This window comes from Lynx rufus, unplaced genomic scaffold, assembly GCF_022079265.1.
Source record: "Lynx rufus isolate CCGP_SWC_20201006 ecotype Redwood Valley unplaced genomic scaffold, mLynRuf1.p SCAF_3, whole genome shotgun sequence".
NCBI lineage: Eukaryota > Metazoa > Chordata > Mammalia > Carnivora > Felidae > Lynx > Lynx rufus.
In genome coordinates this window covers 140,537,490-140,544,897 of record NW_025814845.1, presented here as the reverse complement: position 1 = coordinate 140,544,897, position 7,408 = coordinate 140,537,490, and the positions used below count along the sequence as shown (strand labels likewise).

At 35.8% G+C, this 7,408-nt stretch overlaps 1 pseudogene; it reads right to left on the bottom strand.

Annotated features, from left to right (window-relative positions):
- Positions 1–3,654: 3,654 nt before the first annotated feature.
- On the bottom strand, positions 3,655–5,299 carry LOC124521178 (protein FAM217A-like; annotated as a pseudogene).
- Between the last annotated feature and the right edge of the window lie 2,109 nt (positions 5,300–7,408).

Below are 7,408 nucleotides of genomic sequence, written 5' to 3'. Positions count from 1 at the left end.
TTAGTAAGAGAAATACCACTAAATGCATAGAATTAAATCATGTTACTGTAGTTTTTTTCTTAACATAAATATTATCTTATGGTGATATGTATTTCTTAGTATTAAATGAGTCATTATTAGATAGTTTCATCATAGATGACAAAATAATTTTTGAAAACTAGTTATATCATGAATGTTTTGGATTAAGGCACAGTATAATTAACATAGCAAATTGAAAATAATAATACAAAAACTAATAAGCTCAATTGTGTTCTTGCCCATGAAAATAATAATAGATGACACAGAAAATAAGTGAAGAGTTGGATTATATGAATCAGGGGCATAAGATACTATGACGGATGACCGCTAAGGTAGCTTCCAGTGATCTCTGCCTCTTTCATTCTTTCTTCTTGAATGTAGGCTGGCCCTTGTCACTAACTTCTAATGAGGGAATATGGCAAAAGTGATGGAGTGTCACTTCTGACATTAGGTTATAAAAATAGCCTTAATTTATGTCTTGACTGTTCTCTCTCACTCTTGTGCTCACCCAGAGAAGCAAGCCAGCATGTTCTGAGCTGCCCTAGTCAAAGATGCACATCTTTGCTAAGAACTGAGGGAGGGAGACCCTTGGCCTATAGCCAGTAACTGCATCTTGCCAGCAACCACATCAGTGAGCCTGGAAGTAGCTTCTACCCCAGTCAAGCTTTCAGATAAGATCACAGACCTAGTCAACACTTTGACAGGACCCCTGTAAGAGACCTTGAGGCAGAGCCATCCAGATAGCCTCACTTGATTCCTGATTCACAGCAACTATGAGAAAACAAATGTTTGTTGTTTTAAGCCACCTAATTTTTCACTAATTTGTTACACAGCAATAGTAGCTAGTGTTCCTCAGAAAATATCCCAGATTCCAGAGTGACAGGTACTCATCTTCTGAATAGACCCTTTCTGGAACAACAGGTAGTTCAACACGGTTTAATTCAATCCTATTTCAATTCAACTCAATCCAATTCTAAATATTGGAAGTTTTATTATGTAATTCTTGTGGGTACAGGGGAAAAATAATAATATCTACTGCTTGTTTTCAAGAATCACAAAACCTTACACAGGAAAAAAAAATCAGTATAAGAATAAATGCAATCAGCATGAAAAGTAATTTGGTGGCACACACAGAAGTGAACTCAGTATAATTTTCGAAACCTCTACTGTAGTGCTTTTAAAAGCATATTATCTTATATCAAAATCTATATATCCAACCACAATATAGTGCTAAATGGATTTATGTTGCCACTCTCCAAAGAATATCTTGAAGGAAACTATAGCATAAAATGAAATTTATTCTTCATAGATAACATGCTGACAGAAATGTTTTACAATCTCTGTTATTTAGAGCAATCTTCTCATATTCTATTAAGTAAAATCTTGATCACATTCACAATCAAAAGGGCAGAAAAAACAAGTAGGGGAATAAAAGAATGCTCTATAGAATTATCAATTTCCCAATGTTATTACCTTGAAGTTAAGACAACCTTTTATGAAAAGCTAAAACTAAAAATGAGTCAAATGTACTTCACTTCTGAATTCCCATTTGAAATTTCAGCTTCTGATACATGATTAACTGAACCTACTGGAACAGAGTTGTTAACTGTATTTTTTGTCAATTATCTTCCATGGACAAATATCGTAATTTTCTATTATTTATTCCTATGTTGTTTTAACAGCTACATTGTTTGTTGTCATCTCTCCTCTAACATATGACAGTTCTTTCAGGATGTGGATTTCTTGTAAGTTTCTCAAAAAATGATTGCTCTTTTGAGATTTCCAATTTCCCTACAGTGTTCTGTAACTAGGTATTGGTCAAATTATTGATATAGCATTTTCTCTCAAGAATATTTTGGCGATGTATTATAAATGGAATTGATTGTTTTCTTAAATTCTGATAGTTCACTGTTGCTATATAGAAATACAGCTGATTTTTGTAAATCCATTTTGTATAGTGCAACTTTACTGAAATTGTTTGTTAGTTCCAATTGTTTTTCTGGTGCAGTCTTCAGAGTTTTCTGTATTTAATATCATGTCATCTGCAAATAATCACAATTTTACTTCTTCTTTTCTGATGTGATTGCCTTTTATTCCTTTCTTGCCTAATCACCCTGGCTAAGAACTCCATATTGTGTTGAATATTAGTGACCAGAGTGGGAGTCCTTCTCTTGTTCCTGATCTTAGAGGAAAAGCTCTCAGTGTTCCACCATCAAGTTTAATGTTAGCTGTGGGCTTGACATATGTGGCATATATAGAGGTATTTTTTCTTTGTTCTTTGTTGAGAGTTTTTGTCATGAATAAATGTTGAATTTTGTCAAATACCCTTTTTGCATCTGTTGAGATGGTTGTATGATTTTCATCCCTCATTTTGTTAATATGTCACCTTTATTGATTTACAACTGTTGCTGCAGCCTTTCATTCTGGAACAAATCCTACTTGATCGTGGTGTATGATCCTTCAATGTGTTGTTTAATTTGGTTTGCTAATATTTTGTTCAAGAGTTTTGCATCTATGTTCATCAGGGATATTGGCCTGTAATTTTCTTTTCTTTTAATATCCTTGTTTGGCTTCAGAGTAATGCTGACCTTGTAAAATGAGTTTTGTTTTGTTTTGTTTTGTTTTGTTTTGTTTTGTTATATTAACTTCAGGCAGGTGAGTGTAGTGATCCCCTTCATCTATTTTAGCTATCCTCCCCACCCACCTACCCTCTGGTAACTATCAGTTTACTCTCTATATGTTTTTTGGTTTGTCTCTCTTTTTTTTTTTTTTTTGTAAAATGCGTTTGGAAATGTTGCCTCATTTGTTTTATTTTTGGAAGTGTTTTGAGAAGGTTTGGAATTCTTTTTAAAATGTCTGATAGAGGGGCGCCTGGGTGGCTCAGTCGGTTGAGCGTCCGACCTCGGCTCAGGTCATGATCTCACAGCGTGAGTTCGAGCCCCGCATTGGCTCTGTGCTGACGGCTCAGAGCCTGGAGCCTGCTTCGGATTCTGTGTCTCCCTCTCTCTCTCTGCCCCTCCCCCACTCATGCTCTGCTCTCTCTCTGTTAAAAACAAACATTAAAAAAATTAAAAAAAAAATGTCTGATAGAATACACCAGGGAAGCCATTGGATTCTGAACTTGTCTTTGTTGGGATATTTTTTTAGGTCAATTATACCACTTATTGATGATGGAATTATACTGGAAAACAATCACAACAAAAGAACAACTTTTTTAATAGAATAGTTTATGTAGTGAAGCATTTCTTTCAAACATGGAAAATATTATCAAGTATGTCAGTATGAATGCCCATGGATTTATTATATACAGACATCTCATCAGTGCTTTTCTCAAGTTCCACTCCATATCACATCAAGTAATTGGTGTGTGTGTGTGTGTGTGTGTGTGTGTGTGTGTGTTTAATACCTGTATCTCAGACTGATTAACTGTATTTTAACTGGGCTTCTCGGAATAGATTTGCTTACACTGAGATGTATGAAAGAGTTATTTTTGGTCAGTGGGTGAGCACTTAGAATAGTCTTGTTCAATACTATGTTCTTTTTGGTAAAGTTGTGTGTGGTGTGGGAGTGTGTTGGGGGGCGTGGTTTTGTTTTTGGGTTTTTTTTGGTTTTGGGGGGTTTTTGGTCACTGGTGCCTTAATTCTCCCTTTGCTTATCAGGAAAAGACAGAGGTATAGGAGAAACTGATATTAGAGACCTATATGACAGACACCTTGTTGAGACCATTTTAACCAGGTGTTTGGATAATAATCTGCTTGGCTGCAAGTTCTTTTCATACATTTCAAATGGAGATTTTGGTACACTTAAAATCATCATAAGTGGCAATCAGTTGTTTTGTGCTGGATAAACTTTTTAGAGACGATGGTCTAAAATTTCATTTGTATTTGCCAATGTTGTTCCAATTCCATTGGGAAGCATTTTGTTCAAGCTTGCAAGAAACAAAAATTGTTTTTTTTTCTTTTTTCTTGGCCTTTATCTACACAAATTGTCTAAATCCTCAGAGTCAGAAAGACTTGGCTGTCTCATTTTGGGTGTAGCTTTGAAGGGAGATGTTTGTTCAGTAACTACTGAAGTACAAAAGTCAATAGTTCAGTAACTACTGAAGTAGTTTATAGTCTTTGCTCTCTTTTTGTATAATCATATGTTGTATTGTTTCCATTTCCAATAAATGAGTAGTCAAATGTGCAACAGAGCTTTCTGGGTATTCCACTCTTCCTTTCCAATTTTTGGACTTTGAGAGGACTAATCTGGGCAAGACCAGTGTACTAAAATGAGTAGTAAAGAAAATCAGAATACAGAAAGATTCTGGTTTTCTACTGGTTTTGGCTTTAGGTTCAGGTCCATCTTTTTAAAATATCTGAGGGGCACCTGGGTGACTCAGTCAGTTAAGTGTCTTGTTTTCGGCTCAGGTCATTATCTCACAGTTCCTGGGATTGAGCCCTGCATCAGGCTCCACGCTGACAACATGGAACCTGCTTAGGATTCTGTTTCTCTCTTTCTCTCCCTCTCTCTCCCTCTCTCTCTCTTTCTCTCTTCCCCTCCCCCATTCATGCTCTTTCTTTCTCTCAAAATAAATAAATAAATAAATATTTAAAAATATCTGAGTAAAATATCACTTTTTTTTTTAGATGAATCACTTTGATCTCTTAAATTTTCTTCCACACTGCTGTAATCCATGTTTCAAATTCCAGTTTGGAGCGTTTAAAGTTTCAGCACTGTGGTTGTGTTATATAGTTAAACGTGGATCAATGTGAAGCTCCTTTCTATCCTTCACAAAGTCTCCAGCAGCATAGGACCAGCAGAGACCTAATGGCATCTGCAGTCCAAGAATAAAAAGCAGCTTGCTTATCAACTGAAGCATTAGTTACTGAGTGGTTCAGAGTAAGGAGACTTATGGGATTATTGGTTACCAGTTTCCATTGATGATTTTCTGAAATCTCTGTTCTCTGTGATACTTCCTTCAGTAAAGGATAACTCCATAATTAAAATATCCATTGTTTACCATTCTGTGTTCTTTTGTAAGCATTTTCTGACAAATTAAGTTCTAACATCAGTTGTTAGATGAAATTTCCAAGTGGTTCTACACTGTGTCTTCCAGGGAGAAAGGTTTTCATTTTCAGGAATAGCAACTTCTGAATCCAAATTCCAGTGAGATAGATTCTCAAGAGAAATGTTTGCTATATCGGGTTGATACCATGGTTCTCACCATTTTTTCTCCTGTATTTTCCCCATTTTTTGAAATACCCCATGGCACCCCAAGCCCACATGTCATCCCCAGCATGGTCTCCAAACACACTGCAACCTTCAACCCCACGCCTCCTCACATGTGTGGTGAACGACCGGATGGGTACCCCCTCCACCTGGGCCTTCTGGCAACAGGAGGACAGGAAGGGAAGTGGGCATTGACTCCTTCAGTGTGGACAGCCTGCCAGGCCTGCAGCCAGCCTCAGTCTGTGGCTGGGATTCTGCAAGCTTCTCCAGCGGCCAGTGGGAGGTTTTTGATTATTGATTCAATCTCCTGACTACTCATTGGTCTGTTCAGATTTCCATTTCTTCAAGCTCAGTCTCCTTGATTCAGTAGATTATATGTTTCAAGGAATTTATCCATTTCTTCTAGGTTGCCCAATTTGTTGGCATATAATTGCTTCTAGAAGTCTTTTATGATTCTTGTATTTGTGTAGTTACCAGTTGCAATATATCCTCTTTCATTTACAATTTTACTTATTTGAGTCCTCTCTTTTTTTTTTCTTGGTAAGTTTTGCAAAGTTTTGTCTATTTTCTCATCAACAAAACAAACAAACAAAAAACACTTATGAGTTTCATTGACCTTTTCTATTGTCTTTTTAGTCTCTTTCATTTATTTCCTCTCTGATCTTAGTTTTTTCCTTTCTCTGCTAATTTTGGACTTACTTTTTTCCTTTCTCTAGTTCCTTGAGGTGTAAAGTTAGGTTGTTTATTTGAGCTTTCTCTTTTTGCTTTTTTTAAGTTGATTTATTTATTTTGAGAGAAAGAGAAAGAGAGAGAGAGAGCTGGTGAGGGGTGAAGAGAGAGAGAGAGAGAGAGAGAGAGAGAGAGAGAGAGAGAGAGAATCCCAAGCAGGCTCCATGCTGTCAGCATGAATCATGAGATCATGACCTGAGCTGAAATCAAGAGACCAACATTTAACCGACTGAACCACCCAGGTGACTCTCTCTTTCTCCTTAATGTAAATGTTATCTCATAAGCTTTGTATTTTTATTTCTCTTGATTTCTTCTTTGACCCATTGGTTGTTCAGAGGCACATTGTTTAATCTCCACAATTATTAATTTTCCAGTTTTCTCTCATTACTGATTTCTAGTTTCATACCATTGTGATTTGAAAAGACGCTTGATAGGATTTCAATCTTTTTAAATTTATTAAGAGTCATTTTGTGGCCTAACATGTGATCTATCCTGGAGGATGTGCCACGTGTGCTTGAGAAGAATGTACCTTCTACTGCTATTGGATGAAATGCTCTGTACATATCTGTTATGTCCATCTGTTTAACATCAAGTTATGTCCAATGTTTCCTTACTGATTTCATATCTGGAAGATCTGTCCATTATTAAAAATGGGGTATTAAATTCTCTGCTTTTATTGGGTTGTTGTTTATCCTTTTTGAACTGTTAATATTTGCTTTATATATGTAGATGCTCATATATTGGTACAGATATATTTATAATTATTATATCCTCTTGATGAGTTGACCTTTTTATCATTAGTGACCTTCTTTGTCTCTTTTGACAGTCTTTGGTGTAAAGCCTATTTTGCTTGATATAAGTATGGGCACATCTGCCTTCCTTTGGTTTCCAAATTTATGGAATGTCTTTCTTCCCTTCACTTTCAGTCTATGTGTGTCCTTAAAGCTGAAGTGGGTCTATTGTAAAGAAGAAACAGTTGGGTCGTGTTTCAAAACCATTCAGCCACTGTATATCCTTTGATTGGGGAATATAGCCCATTGATATTTAAAGAAATTATTTATAAGAATAGACTTACTCTTGCCATTTTGTTCATTGTTCCCTGACTGCTTTGTAATATGTTTGGTCCTTTCTACCTCTCTTACTTTCTTCTTTTGTTATTTGATAATTTTCTATAGCAATACACTTTGATTTCTTTCTCTTTACCTTTTGTATATCTATTATAAGCTTTTGATTTTCCATTCCCATGAAGTTTATATAAAGCATCTTATATTTGTAACAGTATTTTAAGCTAATAATAATTTAACTTCAAATGCATAGTAGCACTTACATGTGGCATCTAAAAATGAGTTGAACCCATAGAAACAGAGAAAAGAAGTGATCGTCAGGAGAGAGAAATAGGGAGAGGTTGACAAAAAGGTACAAATTTCAAGTCTTAAGATGAATAAGTTCC